At 48.0% G+C, this 22,718-nt stretch overlaps 1 protein-coding gene across 5 annotated transcripts in view; it reads left to right on the forward strand.

Moving 5' to 3' along the window:
* The window catches only part of LOC140430841 (RNA-binding Raly-like protein), a 2,211,286-nt gene that overhangs the window by 662,856 nt on the left and 1,525,712 nt on the right, over nt 1-22,718 (forward strand). The window lies entirely within an intron of this gene.

Below are 22,718 nucleotides of genomic sequence, written 5' to 3' on the forward strand. Positions count from 1 at the left end.
GGGAGAACGTGCAGACTCCACAAAGACAGTGACCCAAGCCGTGAATCGAACCTGGGACCCTGGAGCTGTGAAGCAACTGTGCTAACCACTATGCTACCATGCTGCCCCTCCAGTCATTTTGCAATAAACTCTAATATTCCATTCACCTTTTTTATTATTGTAGTGTTAATGTAAGCCTACTTTTGACAATAAAGATTATTATATTACTTGCTGTACCTGCATACTGACTTTCTGCGATTCATGAACAAAGGCACCTAGGAATCTTGTTGTTCACCGTCACAAATCTATAAAGGTGACAGAGCAACTTGTTAAGTGATCAAAAAGCATATGGAGAACTTGGATTTATTCAGGAACAGGATGCAAAAGCAAAGAGATCAGGCTCAAACATTGTAAATCACTGGTTAGGCCTCAATTGTAGTATTGTGGACAATTCTGGGCACCATAATTCAGAAAAGATGTAAAGATCTTAGGGTGGTACATAGGAGCTTTACCAGGTGTGATGAATGTAGGAAATTGGTGTGTATTATATTTTATATTTGTTGTAGTAATGTTATTAAAAATTCGGGGTTCAAATACATACAGACGATATGTCTGCTAAAGCTGTGATTAAGGAGTCATAAAGGGGTGGTAATCATTGATTTTAACAAATTAATTTTTTACATAGATGGCTAATGGAATATTGCTTGTGTTTAGGAGGTTCTCTGTGGTGTTGTTTATGAGAGATTGTGTTTATTCCTAGCTAAGTAGGTAATGGGACATCTTAGTGGAAGGAAACCAGATAATGCCTTATGCTTGGAATACAGCTGATAAATAATAGGAGAATCCAAGTCTGTCTGTAGTTTTGCTGTTTGCCATAGGATTTTAATCTGACACGACGGAAGGATTTTCAGCTTATTCCTGAAAGGGTCTGTCTCCAAAGTTCTGTAATCCTGATTGTTAACTTTATTTATAAAGGCTATTCAATTGGAATGTACGGTGGCAGGTGTAGATAGTGAGTTTAAGTCTTTGTTAACTGTTCCTTGGAAATTTATTACTGTGTTGCTAATGTGATTGATTATGTGTTAAATTCCATTTTGTTTTCACATAAAAGTTACCTATTGGTCAGTGATATCACTCCTGTGGTTTAGTAGCCTTCCCTCACAGTCATACAAAATGAAAATTGTTGGGAGTCTTGTATGGGATCCTAACACAGGATGCGACCAGGGAGGAGGGATTTCAATTATGAAGAAAGGTTTACGAACTGACAAGAAGCAGCAAGTAACAATAAAGGGATTTTTTCTCAGGTTGGAGGGCAGTAACCAGTGGAGTGCCACATGGATCAGTGTTGGACCCGGAGCTCCTCAAAATATATATGAATAGTTTAGAGGACGAAACAGAGTGTACATGTGCAAAATCTGTGGATGATACAATGGTGGGGGGGCCGGCAGGTTGTAAGGAGGATATAAATTGTTTACAGAGGGATATTGACAGGTTAAGTGAGTGCAGAAAATTGGCAAATGGAATTCAATGTGGGAAATGTGAGTTTGTTCATTTTGGAAGAAAGAATTAGAATTATTTCAATGGAGAGAGACTGCAGAAAGCTGTAGTATGAAGCGACTTGGGTAGTCCTTGTTCATGAAACCCAGAAAGCTAGCATGCTGGTGCAGAAGGTAATAGGGAAGGCAAATGGTATGCTTGCTGTTATTTCGAGGGGGCTGGAGTATAATAGTAAAGAGGTGTTGCTGCAATGGTACAAGGAACTGGGGAGGCCACATTTAGAATATTATGTGCAGTTGTTGTCCCCGTTATTTAAGGTAAGATACATTATCAGTGGAGGCAGTACAGAGGAGGTTTAATCAGATGATCCCGGGAGTAGAGTGGCACGGTGGCACAGTGGTTAGCACTGCTTCCGCACAGCGCCAGGGACCCGGGTCCAACCCGGCGTCGGGTGACTGTGTGGAGTTTGTATGTTCTCCTCGTGTCTGCGTGGGTTTCCTCCGGGTGCTCTGGTTTCCTCCCACAATTCAACAATGTGCAGGTTAGGTGGATGGGCCATGCAATTGCCCCTTAATGTCCAGGGATGTGCAGGTTAGGTTATGGGATTACAGGGATAGGGCGAGGTGGACACTCGTCAATGGGCAGAATGCTCATTGGCAGGGTCGGTGCAGACTTGATGGGCCAAATGGCTTCCTTTAGCACTTTAGAGATTCTATGATTCTATGGGGGGACTTCCATCCAGGGAAAGATTAACCAGGTTGGTCCTTGGAGTTCAGAAGAATGAGAGGTGATATGATTGAAACATATAAGATTCTTAGGGGGTTAGACAGGGTAAACGTTGGGAGGATATTTCCTCTTATGGGAGAGTGTCGGACCAGAGGGCATAGTCACAGAATAAGGGGATGCTCATTTAAGATGGATTTGAGTAATAATTTCTTCTCTCAGACCAGTGAATCTTTGGAAATCTTTATCTCAGGAAGCTATGGAGGCTGAATCCTTGAAAATGTTCAAGGCTGACATTGATAGTTTTTTAATTGGGAGGTGAATTAAGAGTTATGGAGAGAAGGTAGGAAAGCAGGTTTAGTGAGTTTTAGATCTGCCGTGATCTTATTAAATGGCGGAGTAGGCTCTAAGGGCCGAATGGCCTCCTGCTGTTCCTATTTCTTATGCACTTATGATTTGGAAAGTTAGAACGGTATTCCTTGCAGAATGTTAAGAATGTTGTGTTCTTGCAATGATATAAATCTTTGAGCTTGTTTGTTGTATGAGACACAAGGCACCGATCTCTCATCGGGGATTGAATTAACATATTGTTGATTTATTAAGGTGAGGCACATGAGAACAGTTTAATAGAACAATTTTATGTGTTGAATAGCCATGGCCGAGATTCTCCCCCAACCGGTGGACGGGCCGTACCGGCGTCAAAGAGCGGCGTCAACCCCTCCGGCATCGGGCCGCCCGGAAGTTGCGGAATCCTCCACACTTCCAAGGGCTAGGCCGGAGCTGGAGTGGTTGGCGCCGTGTCAACCGGCGCCAAAAGGTCTCCTCCGGCAGGCGCGAGTTGGCGCATGCGCAGGAGCACTGGCAGGTTCTGGCGCATGCGCAGAACCGCTGGCATGATCCCTGAGCATGCGCAGGGGGTTTCTTCTCTGCGCCGGCCATGGCGGAGCTTTACAGAGGCCGGCGCAGAGGGAAAGAGTGCCCCCACGGCACAGGGCCGCCCGCAGATCGGTGGGCTCCGATCGCGGGCCTGGTCACCGTGGCCCCCCCCCCCGAGGCCGGATCCCCCCGCGCACCCCCGAGGACTCCACAGGCCGCCCTCAGAGCCAGGTCCCGCCGGTATGGACCTTGTGTATTTCATGCCGGTGGAACTGGCCGAAAAACGGGCGGCCGCTCGGCCCATCAGGGCCCAGAGAATTGCCGGGGGGGGCCGCTGCCTACGGCTCCCGACCGGCGCGATGTGATCCCCGTCCCCGCCAAAAACCCAGCGCCGGAGAATTCGGCAGCTGGCGTCAGAGCGGCGGGGCAGGATTCACGCCGCCCCCCGGAGATTCTCCGAACCGGTGGGACGTCGGAGAATCCCGCCCCATGTGTTTCATGGGAATCTCGGCCATATGCCGGGAATCGCGCGGCTAAATGCACTTGCTATGGGACTCTGTTCCCAATCCGTTGAATCGAGCCCACAATATATACACTGACTTTGAATCTCCGTTCCTTTACGTCAGCGGGATTCTCCATTCCTGCTGCAGGGAATGGAGATTTGGCTGATCGCCAAATTCTCCGTCCTTGCCGGCAGCGGTAGCGAGGCGGACTCACAATGGAGAATCCCGCCCATTGTTACATCTCTGGTACTGTATGTAGAGATGTGCTCATCCTCTTAAAGGCATACTACAACTAAATTAGAAGCTAGCAACATGATGAATGGTAGTGTAGAAAGAGAAAGGCTGTTCACTCGGCTGAGTGGGTCAATGCCCACAGACTTGTGTTTAAAATCATTGGCTAAATATCTGGTGGATACATGAGATTTTTTTCACTCAATATTGTCAGGATCTAAATGCTCTGTCTGAAGGTATAGAAGCTAATTCTGTAAATAGGTCAATTATGCAGATACATTTAAAGGAGAGTTGGACAGGTACTTCAGGTTGAAGAGCTCACAGGGTTGTGAATTACAAGCGTGGTAAATGGGATGATGCACAACTGTCCTTTCAAATATCCAGCATGGGTCAAATGGTCTCCATCTGTGATATAAATTTCTAAGTTTCTTAAGCACTCCTCCAGATCTCTTTCATTCCCCATACACATTATTTTTTTTGCATTTAAATAGTCTCACACTGAAGTTTTTTTATCCCCGTGTGTAACACTTTGCAATACCCTACCATTAAACTTCATCTGCCGGCGCTGAGGACCTGAGTTCGAATCCCGGCTCTGGGTCACTGTCTGTGTGGAGTTTGCACATTCTCCCTATGTCTGTGTGGGTTTCACCTCCACAACCCAAAGAGGTGGATTGGCCACGCTAAATTGCCCCTTAATTGGAAAAGAAATAATTGGGTACTCTTAATTTATTTTTAAAAAAACATCATCTGCCACTTGCCTGCCCAATCTATTCATTGCCGTGACCAATTAACATGCCAGGAAATCGGGATGGAGGCATGGCAGCATCCAAGACCAGTTTAGTGGGTACATGCATGGTTTGCAACCTTGACTTCCATGGAGTGGGGTGAAAAACCTTCCCAAAGTGCGCAGAAGCACCAGCATGAGCCCAGTAATGGACATGGCCATGATTCTCGACAAATGACCCAGAAACAAATCACTCAATTGCACCCTTGCTATGGAAATGTACGGCTGGGTGAGACTGCACAAGAGAGGATTACACTTATTTTGAAATAAAAATTGCCATGGTTTCCAAATTTACAAGGAGAAACCCGCCGGGAAACCCAAGAGCGTGGGTGCACTGCCGGAGAAGCGGAGGATCCCACCGACGGAGAATCCCGCTGCCTACCTTTCAGATGGGATTTTACTCAAAGGCCATTTCGGATAGATGTTGAAGATCTCATGGTGCTACGCAAAGACTGGGGAGTTCTCCTGGCGTCTTGCTCCCTCAGCCGAAGTCAGGCTAACCAGTCGTCGATCCTTCTGGTGGACATGCTTTGCCTACCAGATACATAAATGTAAGTGGGCTGCTTTAGAAAATGAAACATATATTGAATATAGCTAAGTGTCGAAATGCAAATCCGAGAAATTGCATGCTGTTGTTTGAAGCTGAGATTGTAATGAATTGGAAATTAGGCAGTCGTCCATTTTATGAGCCTGAGGTCTCTCCAGATAATGAAGGGATTAAAATTACTGCTACACCCTGTCTCTTGGTGATTTGATCATGTGTGTTTTTTTAATTCAGTGATGTTCACGAGTTACTTTCAGATCCCGGGGGGATGCTTGTTCTGTGGATATGTGTGACACTCAACTCTGGCCAAATTTTATAAAATGGGCTAATTTGCTAAACTTCCTGTCTGTCTGTATAATTGATTTGGAAGCTTATTGCCAAGGTTGGCCTTTAATCCTCTCAGACCGCGTTGTGAATTGACCTATTCCTTGGTGTTTATTTGATTGTGCGACAACATCTGGGGGTCTGGGAGCTGAAAAATGCAATTAAAATTTGCTCCTGAAGCTGCTCATAACTAGGCAACATGGTGCAAACACTTGAATCTGCTATAAATCATCCTTCCTGCCAGGTACAACAGAATGAAATGAAGTTGGCAGTTACAGCCCAGCCCTCAATAAATGTGGGCCCACGGTGACTCTGGTTGGGATCGTTAGTGCGCCCTCTCATATGTGTATTAACCCATTTTCCCAGAAACCCACCTAATGCCTCCCAGCAGGACTGTAATACATCAGCCTACACTTTCTTCAATAACCTGTTTCACAAATTTAGACGCAGTGGAAACAATAGAACATCCAAACTCATCCTTTGCTTTCTTATTCTGAACAGCGCCCCCCCCCCCCTAGTTCAATGTGACTGTTATAAAGAGGAACCTTTGAACCGCAAAGGCTTGGAGCAGAGGTCATGCAAGTCAACTATTCCAGCCAGCACTTTCCCAACCTGGGAACTAGAAATGGGGCAGTGAGTGTAATTATAATTATAATAATAATATAATAATAATCTTTATTGTCACAAGTAGGCTTACATTAACTCTGCAATGAAGATACTGTGAAAAGCCCCTGGTCGCCATATTCCGGCGCCTGTTCGGGTACACAGAGGGAGAATTCAGAATGTCCAAATTACCGACCGAGCACGTCTTTCGGGACTTGTGGGAGAAAACCGGAGCACCTGGAGGAAACCCACGCAGACACAGGGAGAACGCGCAGACTCCTGTTGTAATTTCCAGGACAATTTCATTTTAATAACTGCCAAGGCGTTTACAGCATTTTGATAGGCAGGCTCACCAGTTTGATGAGGATGGTATGGGAGCATCGTGTACCGATACACAGCTGGAAATTATCGCCAGAAAGGTCGTTGCAAATCACTTTTCCTAAAGGCACGCACTGTCGGCCACAGGTTTCCCAGTGGTGTGGGTGAAATTCCATTGCCAAGTGGCGCGAGTATAGAATGCCGCTGCCAGCGAATGGCACGCCACTTTGAAACACGTGGCTGGGGGACCGGAGAATCCAGGTCTATATCTAAATGAATATGTTTCCCTCAAAGTGTTTCTGCTGTTCTTTCTTCTGTTCCAATCCCCACTTGAAATGTGATCAAACAGGCCAATCAGCTAATAATCTTTATCCTGGAAATTACAACAGGAGTCTGCGCGTTCTCCCCGTGTCTGCGTGGGTTTCCTCCGGGTGCTCCGGTTTCCTCCCACAAGTCCCGAAAGACGTGCTCGTTAAGTAATTTGGACATTTTGAATACTCCCACTGTGTACCCAAACAGGCGCCGGAATGTGGCGATTAGGGGCTTTTCACAGTAACTTCATTGCAGTGTTAATGTAAGCCTACTTTAATCTGATAATCTTTATTAGTGTCACAAGTAGGCTTACATTAACACTGCAATGAAGTTACTGTGAAAATCCCCCAGTTGCCACATTTCGACGCCTGTTCAGGTACACTGAGAATTCAGAATGTCCAATTCACCTAACTGCACATCTTTTGTGACTTGTGGGAGGAAATTGGAGCACCCGGAGGAACCACCGCAGACCACGGGGAGAACGTGAAGAACAGTGACCCAAGCCAGGAATCGAACCCGGGTCCCTGGCGCTGTGAAGCAACTGTGCTAACCACTGTGCTACCGGCAGCTTCTCAAACTGCATCAATGATAAGAAGTCTTATAACACCAGGTTAAAGTACAACAGGTTTGTTTCAAATCACTAGCTTTCGGAGCAATGCTCCTTCCTCAGGTGTGCATCAATGATAGCATTTTGCAGTAGTCACCACCATTTACTCTGTCCCTCAGCTCAAAGTAACCGGCCCCTAGGAGAGTCGAGAGGTTGAGGAAGACACGATTGACAAAGGTGGCTCTCAGAGTATGAATGAACAGGAGAAAATGAGGAAGGTGATGGTACTCACCCAAGAAGTCAGGGATTTTTGCTGCTTGGCTGAATTTAGAAGAACGATGTTAGCAGGGCATCAATAATTGCTGCAGATATAGTAAATGTTGTGCTGTAAATGTAACCGGCAGCAACCTGTACAAGGCATTTGGAGAATGGTATAATCACACTGGGCAGGAAGTTACGGTCCCTCCTCATGGCAGGATTTTCCAGACCTGCCGAAGTCTACGGAGATTTGAATGGCTTGCCTTATTTTCCATCCCTCCCCTGTCACAGAGGGTCGTAAAATTCTGCCCGTCATTGTCCATCCAGAAACATTCAACAATTCAAGGCCCCTTTGTAAAAACATGTTTTCATTGAATGTGGACATCGCTGGCAATGCCAGCATTTGTTGCCCATCCCTATCTTGTCCTGGGAAGGTGCTTGGTCATGGTTCAAATAAGCACAGGTGTGTTCAGAAACTGCTATAGAGTGCAGGATGCCAGTTTAGGGCAGTAATAAACAAGGACTCCCAATGGAAGCTGTGGGTACAATTTAACGGGACAAAAACAGAGTCCTGATTTGGGCACATTTAGCGTGTTTTTCGGTGCCTGCAGCACTGAGAACGACATCACGATTTAACGGGACTTAGCTGTTTTTCTTTCGTCTTTCCAAGGCCACACTTACCCTCATTTCCTGCACTGATGAGCTGAGAGTATTCGCAGATCGAGGCACCATTTTTAAATACCACCCCGATTCTTTGACCATCCCCCCCCCCCCCCCCCCCCCCCTCAGCCACTCGACCATGACCTCCGGACCCCATCACCCAGTGCACCCAACTTACCTCTTGAGCGGTCCTTGAGCCTACCTCTTAAGGGCAAGGTACCTCTGGCTCTGACCCCTGGCATGGGCAACCTGGCATCCGTGCACCTTGGCACTGCCAGGCTGGCAGTGCCACCCGAGTACCCTGGCAATACCAGGATGGCACTGCCAGGGTGTCCGCGTAGCACGGTCAAGGTGCCAGACTGGCAGAGCCAAGATGCCCAGGTGTCAGCAGGTGTGCGAGGGTGCAATACTGCCCAGAGCCTGACCACCCAGAGGTCTCCAATGGCCTGGGAGATCCTGGGAGAACGTGCCATTACGCCTGGTCCACGTTTGTGTGGGCCAGTACTAATCGGCACCATGCCAAGGTCTCCCAGGCGATGCTGTTAGTTCCTGGGCCTCGGGAGAATCCGGTGCAGACATATTTAAATGAGCTGAATGGCTAATTTAAATATGCATAGTTGGATCTCGCCCACTGAGGGCGAAGTCCAGATTGCGATGTTTTGCGAAATCTCGTTAAATCTCGCGAGGCTTGTCGAGCATCGCGAATCGCGCGAGAGGCCTCTCACAAGATTCACCGACCTTTTCATGTCAACAAGTCGGGCGCAATGAGGCTGTTTGATCGCACCCTGTGTTTTGGTCTTTTCTCACCAATCGATTGTGTCACCAAGAGGTGGGTTGAGAGAATGAGGGAAAGGGCTTTTTGTCCAACGTTTTACATTTTTGGAACATTACAAATTTTGTGCCCACCTGTTGAAGTGTTTTTCAGAGGCTAAGTATTAAACTGGCTTAGTTCATATGAAGACTCGTGGAGACAGCAACTCTATAAAGACAATTTTATTTCATAGAATTTCATAGAATTTACAGTGCAGAAGGAGGCCATTCGGCCCATCGTGTCTGCACCGGCTTTTGGAAAGAGCACCCTACCCAAGGTCAACACCTCCACCCTATCCCCATAACCCAATTTTGGACACTAAGGGCAATTTATCATGGCCAATCCATCTAACCTGCACATCTTTGAACTGTGGGAGGAAACCGGAGCACCCGGAGGAAACCCACGCACACACGGGGAGGATGTGCAGACTCCGCACAGACAGTGACCCAAGCCGGAATTGAACCTGGAATCCTGGAGCTGTGAAGCAATTGTGGGAGCAACATACGAGGGAGAGTGATTCGGGGCAGTTTCCAAATCACTCTAACTTAACATAAGTTTGTGTGTTCATTATTATACATTTGCAAAAATGGCTACCATTCCCCTCAGTTGGACATAATCCAATCATTAGCTACAAATGACCTATATTGACCAGTAAAATTAACTCTTGTGCTTCTTGGTACTGCGTGATCAACTTGTGCTGTTCATGGCTAGCTGGTGTTTGCCAAGCCCCTCTTATCCATCGTCCTTGATGCCTTACACAAACAACCCTCTCCTTCCTACTGTCTCTGACTTGTGCCATTGTCTAATTAGCCAACACTGTTTGGAGCTGAGAATAAGGAATATTCCTGCTGAGCTGGACAGCCTGTATTCAGTGTGTGTCTGTCCTTCCTAGGAATGTGGTCAGGTTTGGTTGGTTTATGTCCCATCATGCTTAGCGTGCAATTCACTGCCCTCGGTGCCCAAACCCAGAAGTATATTGCCTATTACTCAGGTTTATGTTTATTTGCTACTGATCCTGTTGGTCTTGTTTATTGAGCAATCCAAGTACAAAGTTGTTTGCTGGGTTATGTACTACTTGCGTCTTACTTACTTTACCCGCTTTCACCACCTGTCAATCATTTCTGAAGTCCAGTTGCAATTGCCAGCATAGCAGTCAATTTGTACAGAGCAAGGTGCCACCGAGAACAATGAGATGAATACCCAGTCTACGTGTTTTTGACTGTGTTAATTGAGCCACATATATTAGCCAAAGTAGTGATGGGAAAGTTCTGTTTTTCAAATAGAGCTCGAGATGTGCATGCATCTGTATCACCTTCCATTCAACACGACATATTGTCAGTTTTATACCTACTAAATCGCACCGTCTCCCTGATGTCCTTTTCCCCATTAAAACTATCACTTACTTTAAATAGATTCCCACCAAGCCTTCGCCTTTGACGCTCTTTCTCACTATCCTCATCACTATCCACCAACTGTACATTTCCCTTTACGTCTGCCAATTTTAACTGACTGTCATGTTTCATGGCCATTTTCTGAAGTTCAAACTCTCTCTCTTTATCTTTTTCCCTGATCTGTATCTCCCTTTTTCTTTCTTTTTGTTCTGCTAGGGCTATTCTTTCTGTTTTCCTTTCTTCTCTCTCTTTTTCCTCTCTCTCTCTTTCACTTTCTCTTTCTTTTTCCTCTCTCCCTCTTTCGTATTCAAGCTGCTTTAATTCTTTCTCATGTTCCATTTGTTTAATTTTCAACAGAATTTTTGCCATTTTCAATGAGTCAAACTGTATCTCAGGCAACTTTAAATGCTTAGCCACCACCATAATCATCTCATCTTTTCGCATTTTGTCAGGTAATGGTAACTGCAATATTTTTGCCAAATCTAACAGTCTGCTTTTAGTCTCTGTCCGTAAGGTACTGTGTGTGACCGTCTCCACCTCCAAAAACGTCTGATCCTCTGAAAGAGCCATTGGCCACAACATACTCCCTACTTAAACTAAAATCCCACACCTGAAAAGCACCCACAATGTGCTCACCCCTCACTGTCTTTACGTTCATAAAGCCAATCCAATAGATAGACTTTTATCCCCCTCGAGCCCCCAATTTGTTATGGGCCAGGGTTTAGAGAGCCCCAAAGTGTATCATGGAGTTCACCTGACCCACAACTTTTAATGGATTGTGGTATAGGGAGCACACGGCCCACTCTACAGGTGTGGTACAGCAGAAATGGAAAAGTATTTTTTAAAGCAATGTTTATTCTACGAACTCAAGTTAACCTTTTTAAAACATACAGTGAACAACTTAGCAACCATTAATTCAAATACAACCCCAAAGAATACAACACTAAGTAATCCTTTAAGTTTTCCTTTTAACATCCATAAGACTTAAAACACCTTTTACCAGAAGCACATCAGGTTAAAGTCACTACTGTTATTAGTTTTAAATAACCAGGATCGATTTACAGTCTTTAGATAACAGAGAGAGATTCATACACCTTCTGGCTGTGACTGCAACTACCCTGTTCTGAAAATGAAACTAAAACACACCCTGCAGCAAACAGCCGAAAATAAAAGTGAAAGTCTGACTGACAGCCCAGCTCCACCCACTCTCTGACATCACTGCAGTAATAAACACCCGTTTCTTAAAGGTACTCTCACATGCCACCACCATATCTCCATGGTCTTTCATTTGTTACACGACTCGTCTGACATCCAGTATTGGGCAAGGAGAAATTTCTTCAAACTAATTATTGGGAAGGGGGAACGCACTTTTTTTCATATCTTCCGCAAATGTTGTTTCATTCTCATTGCTTCCATTCCATTCCCTGGGAATTGTTTCAGGATGATCCAGACTTGTTGTTGTATTTGAACTTGTGATGACTTTCTGAGCATGTACCATCATTATGAAGATTGCCGATTTCCTCCATAACAGTGCCCATCTTTGACACGCCCTCGGGTCCTCTTATCCATGCAATTGAAACTTCTGGCCTTGATGATTACTCTGTTTTCCTGGCCAACTCCCCATCTTGCACACTGTATATAAAATTATGCTTATTTTAAACTCCATACCCCATTCACCTATCATCTCATAAGTACTTGGTTAAAACAGATTTGCTCTCATGAATGTCCTTCTGGCATATTACAGTGTGACATTGGCAGAATCCTGGGCCGGGATTCTCCCCTACCCGGCGGGGTGGGATGGAGTGGCGTGAATCACTCCGGCGTCGGGGCCCGCCGACCGGCGCGATTCGCGCCCCCGCCGAATATCCGGTGCCGGAGAATTCGGCAACCGGAGGGGGCGGGATTCACGCCAGCCCCCGATGATTCTCCAACCCAGAGTCTGATTGTGTGGTAACCCTTTCAACCTGTGTAACTTGATCCTACAATTGCACCAGCTCCAACCAGTAATTGGCCAATTGTAGATGGGTTAAACCCAAACGTGGTTCTCCAGTTAATTTTATTTTTTAAATGAAAGGTTACATTCAGAATCCACAGTACAGCCCCCCTCCTCTCCCCTGCACCCAGAACCAACTCTCAGTCAGTCAGCCAGCACCTCAAATTTTAATATCCGTAAGCTTATTTTCAAATCCCACCCTTCTCTCTCTGTAACCTCCTCCGCCCCATAACTCTCTGAGATATCGATGCTCCTCCAATTCTGACATGTCACGCACTTTTGATTTTCAGTTGCTTCGCACCATTGGTGGGCGTGCATTAAGCAGCATGGGGCCTAAGCTCTGGAATCCCCTCCCCAAGCCCCTCTGCCTCTCTATCCCTTTTTAAAGACCCTCTTTAGAATCTCCCCGTGCCTAAGCTTTTTGCCCATTGCCCTGATACCTCCTCCTGTGGCTTGGTGTCAGTTTATTTTTGTTTTGATGCTCTTGCTGAGCTCCTGGAGATGTTTTCTCATGTTGAAGAGCTTTATAAGTGTCAGTTGCAGTTGTTGATGATAAGCAGCCAAAGACCCCAGTATAACATCGAAACAATGGATTGGCTTGTGAAACATTGTGTATGTTTTATATCCAATTTTAATCAAAGAATGTCACAGCTGAAATGACTTAACCAGTTCACTAATAATACCGGTGCAATAAGTGACTCATTGTGAGTCAGATTGTTTTTCTTCTGGGTTTTCCAAATTGGAGCTGATTTCTTTGTAATGTTATTTTTAACCTTTGTATAATTGTTACAATTATTAATTTGCCCTAAGTACTCAGTTAAAATAAGTTTGCTCCCATGCATATCCTGCTGGCATATTACAATGAGGCATTGGTAGAATCCTGGAGACAGATTGTGTGGTTGGTCACCCGATCGGTCTGTGCAATTTACTCCTGTAATCGTGCCATCTCCAGCCAGTAATTGGCTGAGTCGGGCCCAAATGTGGCTCTCCAGTTAATTTTATTTTTAAACCTAAGTTGTTCAGTTCAGAATGCACAGTGATACCCTACCCCCCACTATCCCTGCCCTCCCACCCCCACCCATTCCCCACACCCCTACCTGCTCCCTGCCACCCACAATGAAAGTCGGAGTCTTCAACAGTTAAAGCACAACAAGTTGTTCTGATTCACTTGTAATAGTTGCATGATTTCCTTCTGCCTGCTTTATTGAGTCGCATCGTGTCAGTTTGCAAAATTCTTGAGCAGTCTGAGAATATTGGACAATTAACTGATGCCGATTGTGTGTTTGCGTGGGTTTCGCCCCCACAACCCAAAGATGTGCAGGGTAGGTGAATTGGCCACGCTAAATTGTCCCTTAATTGGAAGAAATGAATTGGGTGCTCTAAATTTATTTTTTAAAAAGATTCACTCTTGTTGGAGGTGGTCATTGCCTGGTGCCTGTGTAATGTGAATGTTATGTGCCATGTATAAGCCCATATCTGAATGCTGTTGAATACTAGCAGCTTATGGGTACAGACTGCTTCATTTTGTAAGATGAAATCAAACACTCCAATCATCAACAACCATCTCCACTTCTGATTTACTTTGCCATTATACCATTTAATTGCACTGTCACACAATCCAGTTAAATTCCATCACACCAGTTTAAATAAAAATCATCCATGGGATTTGGGCATCGTTGGTCAAGCCAGCATTTCCTGCCCATACCTCACTGCCCTTGCCAAGGCGAGTCACTGTCTTGAACTGTTGCAGTCCAGCTGCTGTAGGGATGCCCACAGTGCAGTTAGGGCATGATTTCCAGGATATTGACCATGCTGCAATGAAGGAATACAATTCCAAGTGCTTGCCTTAGATGGGAACATGGTGGTGTTCCCAGTCGTCTGCTACTTTTGCTCTTCTAGGTGGCTGGGGACACAGATTTTGAAGGTGCTGTCAAAGGAGCATTAGTTGCTGCACTGCATCTTGTCGATGGTGCACACTGTTGCCACTGGGTACTTGTGAAGGGAATGAATGCTTAAGGTGGTGGATGTGATGCCAATCAGTGGGGCTGCTTAGTCCTGAGTTGTTGAGCTTCTTGAGTGTTGTTGGAGTTGCACGCAGGTGGAGAGTATTCCATCACACCTGAGTTGTGTCTTGTAGATGGTGGGAAGGCTTTGGGAAGTCTGAGTTACTTACTACAGCATACCCAGCCTCTGACCTGCTCTTGTAGCCAAGGTATTTATGTGGTCCAGTTCAATCTCTCGCCTGAGGTAACCTCGAGATGTTGATGTTGAGGCATTCAACAATTGTAATGCCGTTGAAATTCAAGGGGAGATAGTAAGATTCTCTCTTGTTGGGCAGCACGGTGGCGCAGTGGTTAGTGGTGCTGCCTAACTGCGCTGAGGTCCCGGGTTCGATCCCGGCTCTGGGTCACTGTCTGTGTGGAGTTTTCACATTCTTCCCGTGTTTGCGTGGGTTTCGCCCCCACAACCCAAAGGTGTGCAGGCTAGGTGAATTGGCCACGCTAAATTTCCCCTTAATTGGAAAAAATGAATTGTGTGCTCTACATTTATTTTAAAAAAAGATTCACTCTTGTTGGAGGTGGTCATTGCCTGGTGCCTGTGTAATGTGAATGTTATGTGCCATGTATCAGCCCATATCTGAATGCTGTTGAATACTAGCAGCTTATGGGTACAGACTGCTTCATTTTGTAAGATGAAATCAAACACTCCAATCATCAACAACCATCTCCACTTCTGATTTTATGATGGAGGGAAGCTCATAGATGAAACAGCTGAAAATGGTTGGGCTGAGGACACTACCGTGAGGAACTCCTCCTGTCCAACAATCACAGCCATCTTCCTTTGTGCTAGGTATGACTCCAACCAGTGGAGAGTGTGTTTTTCCCCCCCCCCCCGAATTCCTATTGATTTCAATTTTACTCGGGCTCCTTGATGCCACACTCGATCAACTACTGCCTTCAAGTCAATGGCAGCCATTTTTACCTCACCCCTGGAGTTCAGCTCTGTTACTTGTGTTTGAACCAAGGCTATAATGAATTCTGGAGTTGGGTGAGCCTAGCAGAACACGGGCAAGCGAGCATCAGCGAGCAGGTTATTGTGAATAAATGCTGTTTGACAGCGAGGCCAAAGATACTTTTCATTATTTTCATAACTTATAGAATAGTAATTGGCAGGATTGGGGCCAGCGCATACATTGACAATTTTTCACCTATTCAGGTAGATAAAAGCTATTGTTTGAAGAGAAATATTGATTTGACTTTGCTTGATATTAATGCCCAACAAGGGAGCAGGAGAGAGTGTTTTTTTGCAAGCAGATCACAACAGAGAGAAATCCTGACGATCTCGCATGAATGTACTCCCATGGAAGTTCCTTTCTTCAGAGGCTCTATCAACATCCTCGTAAGGCCCAAGTTCCAGAAAGTGCCTCAGTACATGAAGCATGTTTGGGTTCAATGGAGAGCAACTAGTCAAAGAGCACTCACGGTATTATTATCAAAAGAAAATTCTCATTTATGTACATATCACCCAAAGGAATGGCACCACGCTCAGCCCCTGGCTACTAACAATTGTGTTTCTTTTTTTTAAAACATAGAGTAGCCAATTATTTTTCTTTTCCAGTTAAGGGGCAATTTAGCGTGGCCAATCCACCTACCCTGCACATCTTTGGGTTGTGGGGTGAATCCCACGCAGACTTGGGGAGAATGTGCAAACTCCACGCGGACAGTGACCCAGGGCCGGGATTCGAACCCGGGTCCTCAGCGCCGCAGTCCCAGTGCTAACCACTGCGCCACATGCTGCCCCCTACAATTGCATTTCGAACTGAAGAAATTCATGCAGGATTTTATTTTGTGTTATGGAAAGAATTCTCAAAGTTTGCCCACAGACCTAGCTACTGGAAGTTTTGATACCGAAAACAGCGTTCTCTCCACCTCTCCCTCCCTCCCAATCTCAAACCAGGATTCTTCATCTAGTCCTGCTTCCAGGTTGTGTATCGGACTCAATTGGCTGTGTGTGCGCTCAGCTACCTCAGCGCCAACACTCATCGTCACTTCTATTTTGCATTTGTTTGCTCGTTTCATCTGACTGGCCTCAGCTGCTGCAATTTGAATTGCTGCTTCACATTTTATAATTCACCCATTATTTTACTTCATATTCCAAGAATCACTACATCCGATATATTTTATTCTTTCTGGCTTCAGCGATTCATTTGTTACTTCTGCAGCATTGTTTTCCTTTAATCTCCTGGACTCTTCTTGTCTGTTTGCATCATTCTCTTCAGCTCATTCATGTCCTGTAATCTGTTGCATTCTTGTGTATTATTTTACATTTATCTCTTTTCTTTTTTCACGCAGACATTCTTACCAATCGGTTAATGGCATTTGGTTAATTTATGTTTTAATTCTTCCCGGCCCAGACCATCGATATTTACATTTTTCAACATTCCAAGCCTCAAGCATTCACATTTTTAAAAATACATTGAGAGTACCCAATTCTTTTTTTCGAATTAAGGGGCAACTTAGCGTGGCCAATCCACCTACCCTGTACATCTTTGGGTTGCAGGGGTGTGACCCACGCTAACAAGAGGAGAATGTGCAAACTTCACACGGGCAGTGACCCGGGGCTGGGATCGAACCTGGGTCCTCGGTGCCATGAGGCAGCAGTGCTAACCACTGCGCCACCGTGCTGCCCATCAAGCATTCATATTTAATTAATTATTGCTCTATTCCTTCCTACTCACTTATTTCCAGCCCCCCGCATGGTCTTCAGCCTCCCTGAGTCTTAGCGCAGTCTTAACTCCAACATCGTAAAAACGCCTGACCACCACAGCACTGCACAACAGCTGAAAACCTCTGCTGAGCCGCCGCATGGGAGAGCAGCACACTCTTTAACAAAGCATTGGAGTTTCATCTTGTATCTCCCCCATTATTCAACAGCACATCTGCACTGTGAGCAATGCCACTGGAGGTTCATTAGCATTGGTAAGCCCCTTTGACTGTTGGGGGAAAAAAGCAATTTGTGTTTTGGGTGAGACGTTGCAGGTGTTGGTGTCTTGATGGAATGCGAATGCCAAACATTTTTAGTTTAGCTATGGTGTTTTCAATGTTATTATCATCTCCCCAACCAGAGATTCTGTTATGTCTGAGAGCCATTGGCTCTTTCCTTGTTCATTACCAAGGGGCTAAATTCAGGGAAGGCAACCACTTTGGAGGGGGAATTATCATCATTAACAAGTATAATTATATACGGTTTGGGATGAGCAACAAATGCTGGCCTTGTCAGTGATGCTCACATCCTATGAAGGAATGCATCTCCCTAACTGAGGATTTTTATAATGACTGGGAGCCATTGGATTTTGCCTCATTGATTGCCAAGGGGATACATTTTGGGAAAGAAGCCACTGTGGAGAGGAAATTAGAAGACAGCAGGAAACTTCTCTCAAACTGTCACTCAGATATGCATAATTATATGCAAGCAAGCCTGTTGCTGCCAAGAAGAAGGAAAAATAATGAACTGACTTATACATGAGCCAAGATTCTCGCTTATAGTGATCCACTTGTGAATAGCAGTTCAAGGAAGCTTCCTGAAGATTTATGTAGTCAGCGGAAAGTGTTTCCTTCAGGACAAATTTCAGAATTTGTCGATGGCAGGAAACTTGGAAGTATTGTGAACTGTAAGGGCGCTGGTGGACTTTGAGGTCAGGCAGGTGGAATAGCAGACAAGTAACTGATAGCATTTAATTCAGACAAGTATGGAGTGATGCCTTTTGGCGGGAAGAATGAGAAGAGGCAATATAAAATAAAGGATACAATTCTAAAGTGGGTACAGAAACAGAGGGAGCGATTCAGCGACCATGTTGCACCCAGCGTGGAGCCGGGCGCACTGCGTGTATCCCAGGAGAGCCCCGAATCAGGCTCTGCGCCGCACACCGGAGTTGCCGATTTTCTCCACCCGGTGCGATCTTAAAGTCGCCCTCGTTGGACGTGATCCAGATAATGATATTTAAATGAGCCATTAAAAGCTCAACTAACCAAAGAGATTGACTGAAGTGTGGCCTCAGTGGGGAGAAACTCACCAAGGCCAAACAAAAATGGTAAAGCCCTGTTGAATAGCGGGGTGGTTCTCAGTGCTGCAGCCGCTCAGAATCATCACACCAAATGCGCCCAAAAGCAGACTTTGACTTTTGTCCTCTGAATCGCACTCCAGAGAGACCTGAGGGTACATATACACAAATCATTGAAGGTACTCAGGCAGGTTGTGCAAGTAGTCAAAAAGACATCTGGGGCGAAATTCTCCGTAATCGGCGCGATGTCCGCCGACCGGCGCCAAAAACAGCGCAAATCAGTCCGGCATCGCGCCGCCCCAAAGGTGCGGAATCCTCCGCAGCTTGAGCGGCCGAGCCCTCACCTTGAGGGGCTAGGCCCACGCCGGACTGATTTCCGCCCCACCAGCTGGCGGGAAAGGCCTTCGGTGCCCCGCCAGCTGGCGCGGAAATGACATTGCCTGGCGGCGCATGCACGGGAGCGTTAGTGGCCGCTCACGGCATCTCCGCGCATGCGCAGTGGAGGGAGTCTCTTCAGCCTCCACCATGGTGGAGACCATGGCGAAGGTGGAAGGAAAAGAGTGCCCCCGCGGCACAGGCCCGCCCGCGGATCGGTGGGCCCCGATCGCGGGCCAGGCCACCGTGAGGGCACCCCCCGGGGCCAGATCGCCCCGCGCCCCCCCCAGGACCCCGGAGCCCGCCCGCGCCACCTTGTCCCGCCGGTAAGAGAGGTGGTTTAATCCACGCCGGCGGAACAGGCACTCCAGCAGCGGGACTTCGGCCCATCCGGGCCGGACAATCGCAGGGGGGGGCCCGCCAACCGGCGCGGCACGATTCCCACCCCCGCCGAATCTCCGGTGCCAGAGGATTCACGCCAGCCCCCAGCGATTCTCCGACCCGGCGGGGGGTCGGAGAATCCCGCCCCTGGACTCCGGGTTTTATAATCAGACACATGGGGCTGAATTCTCTGCCGGCAGGTGCTCCATTTTGCCGGCAGCCTGGAGGTTTCCCGATGCCGTGGGAATGCCGATGCGCCCTCCCCAGGACCCCAGATCCCGCCCACGCCGCCTGGTCCCGCCGGTAAATACCAGCTTTGATTTACGCCGGCGGGACAGGCAATTTCTGGGCGGAACTTCGGCCCATCCGGGCCGGAGAATCCAGCGGGGGTCCCGCCAACCGGCGCGGCCCGATTCCCGCCCCCACCCAATCTCCGGTACCGGAGACTTCGGCGGGGGCGGGAGTCACGGCGGCCAACGGCCATTCTCCGACCCGGCGGGGGGGTCGGAGAATGACGCCCCAGAAATCTGCCACGGCGGGACGGAGAATCCAGCCCATTGAGTACAAAAGCAATGAAGTGCTGAGAATTTTTAGAAAACACTGGTTTGGCCTCACAGGAGAATTGTGTCCAACTCTGTGCTTCACACTTTGGGAAAGATGTACAGCTTTAGAAAGGGTGCAGATAAGGTTCATGGGAGATTTTGATGGAATTGCCAAAATCATTGGGGAGCCTGGACAACGTAAATAAGAGAGAAACTTCCCCCATTGGCAGAAGAGCTAAGAGACAAAGGACATCACTTTGAGGTGTTTGGTAAAAGAGCTAAGTCTGAGGATAAACCTTTTTCACACAGCAATTGGTTAGGATCTGGAATGCACTGCCTGAGAGTGTGGTGGAGACAGATTTGATCATGGAGATCCAAAAGAGAATTGACTAAGTATCTGCCAGAAATAAATTGTCAGGGAGAGTGGCACTAGCTGAGTTGCTCTTCCAGGAGACCAGCACAAACATTATGGGCTAAATGGCCTCCTTATGTGGTGTTACCATTCTGTGATTTTATGAAGTTAGATTTCACATCAACTTTATTATTCGAGTAAATAAACACAGAAACAAGTGGCATCTGCCCATCTTGAGAGACGATGGGTTGCGCCCAGGATGTATGATATTTCTGTAATGGGCATTGTCTGTTACGGCCATAGAAGCCCATTCTTGAGAGCAGTCCCTGCTGGCACAGATGGCCAGTATTGGCCCAAGGCCAACTGATGTCTTTATCTCTTTCCAGTGGAAAGTGCTGGAAATGCTCATCAGACCTGGCAGCATCTTTATTATAATTCATTTACGGAATTTAGGTGTCACTAGTTGGGCCAGCATTTATTGCCCATCCCTCGTTGCCCTTCAGAAGGTGGTGGCGAGTTGCCTTCTTGAACCGCCGCCATCGTCCAGAACCTCAGCTTCTTACTAGACACTTCACTTGCATTCGGCAGGGTTACACACCTCTCTCCCCCACCACACATAATGGGAAGCCCCTGGCACGGCCCCCTGGTGGTGTCCCCTGTGTGTGAGAGAGAGCTTGAGTGTGCGTGAGCGTGAGTATGGGAGGGAATGTTAGTGAGAGAGTGCGTGAGTGTGAGAGAGACCATGGGCGTCATTCTCCGACCCCCCGCCGGGTCGGAGAATGGCCGTTGGCCGCCGTGAATCCCGCCCCCGCCGTAGTCTCCGCTCCCGGAGATTAGGCGGGGGCGGGAATCCGGCCGCGCCGGTTGGCGGGACCCCCCGCTGGATTCTCCGGCCCGGATGGGCCGAAGTCCCGCCCAGGAATTGCCTGTCCCGCCGGCGTAAATCAAACCTGGTATTTACCGGCGGGACCAGGCGGCGTGGGCGGGCTCCGGGGTCCTGGGGGGGAGGGGCGCGGGGCGATCTGACCCCAGGGGGTGCCCCCACGGTGGCCTGGCCCGCGATCGGGGCCCACCGATCCGCGGGCGGGCCTGTGCCGTGGGGGCACTCTTTCCCTTCCGCCTCCGTTACGGCCTCCACCATGGCGGAGGCGGAAGAGACTCTCCCCACTGCGCATGCGCGGGAAACTGACAGCGGCCGCTGACGCTCCCGCGCATGCGCTGGGAAACTGACAGCGGCCGCTGACGCTCCCGCGCATGCGCCGCATTTCCGCGCCAGCTGGCGGGGCTACAAACGCCATTTCCGCCAGCTGGCGGGGCGGAAATCCCTCCGGCGTCGGCCTAGCCCCTCAATGTTGGGGCTAGGCCGCCAAAGATGCGGAGACTTCCGCACCTTTGGGCCGGCGCGATGCCCGTCTGATTGGCGCCGGCTTTGGCGCCAGTCGGCGGGCATCCCGTCGTTGGGGGAGAATTTCGCCCCATAAGTGTGAGAGAGAGCACGAGTGTGAGAGATCTTGAATGGGAGCGATCATGAGTGTGAGAGAAAGCGTGAATGTGAGAGAAAGAATGAGTGTGAGAGAGAGCGTGAGTGTGAGAGAGAGCGTGAGTGTGAGAGATCTTGAATGGAGAGAGAGCGAGAGTGTGAGAGAGAGTGTGAGAGAGAGCGGGGGTGTGAGAGAGCTAGAGCAAGCGTTAGAGAGAGAGAGAGAGCGCAAGAGAACGAGCGAGCATAAGAGAGACCGAGGACGACCATGTGAGTGAGAGAGAGCATGTTTGTGAGAGAGAGCGTGAGAGAGCATGTGAGAGCGAACATGTGAGAGAGAATGTGACAGAGCGAGAGAGAGCATGTGAGAGAGAGTGTGAGAGAGTATGTAAGAGAGAGAGAGGAATGAAGGGTGTATGAGAGTGAAAGGCAGATAGAGAAAATAACCTCAGCAAGCAGGCATACAAAATGCAGTTACCACAGTTAAGGTCGACTGGGAAATTAGAGTTGAGGTCTGAATGATGCAAAAGGGGTTTTGGACGTATGTTAGAGTTAAAATGGCCACGTTAAAACCTCAAAGAATGTCTTGAGTCAAGAGGCCAGATTCAAGGAACCCAGAAGACAAGACCCAAGAAGTGTCAGGATCCATGGGAAAGACAGGGTTGGGCCTTCCGTTTCTGAGGCTAAGTACCGGCGCCAACGGAAACTCCGTGGTGTTCCACAATGGGAAAATCGTCGCGTCTCCCTCGCTGATTCCGGGACCAGAGAGGGGCTAGCACCAGCGCCACATGGAACACTCACGGATCGTACGGAGAACGGCCGGAGAATCGCCGGGTTCCAGGCCACGCATGCGCAGGGCTGACAAGCTGCAGCCGCGCACGCCTCCGCCCCACCAGACGTACCAGGAAACATGGCGGCAGCTGTGCTAGACCACGTACCCAACCCCACAGCCCACCCCCTGGCCACCCCCCAACCCTAGCAGAAGCCCCCCCGGGCAGCAGCATGGATCTCGGCCAAGTGTGAAGGTGCTGGACACCGTCCTCAGCCGGCACGCTGGGTTCCCGACCGCTGGAACCATACGTGGCCCCCACCGACGGGAACTCGGCCCATCGAAGGGGGAGCATCACAAGTGGGTCGGCTGACGACACGCGAACGATTCAGCGGGGGCGAGTA

The sequence above is a fragment of the Scyliorhinus torazame genome, chromosome 10 (genome assembly GCF_047496885.1).
Source record: "Scyliorhinus torazame isolate Kashiwa2021f chromosome 10, sScyTor2.1, whole genome shotgun sequence".
Lineage (NCBI taxonomy): Eukaryota > Metazoa > Chordata > Chondrichthyes > Carcharhiniformes > Scyliorhinidae > Scyliorhinus > Scyliorhinus torazame.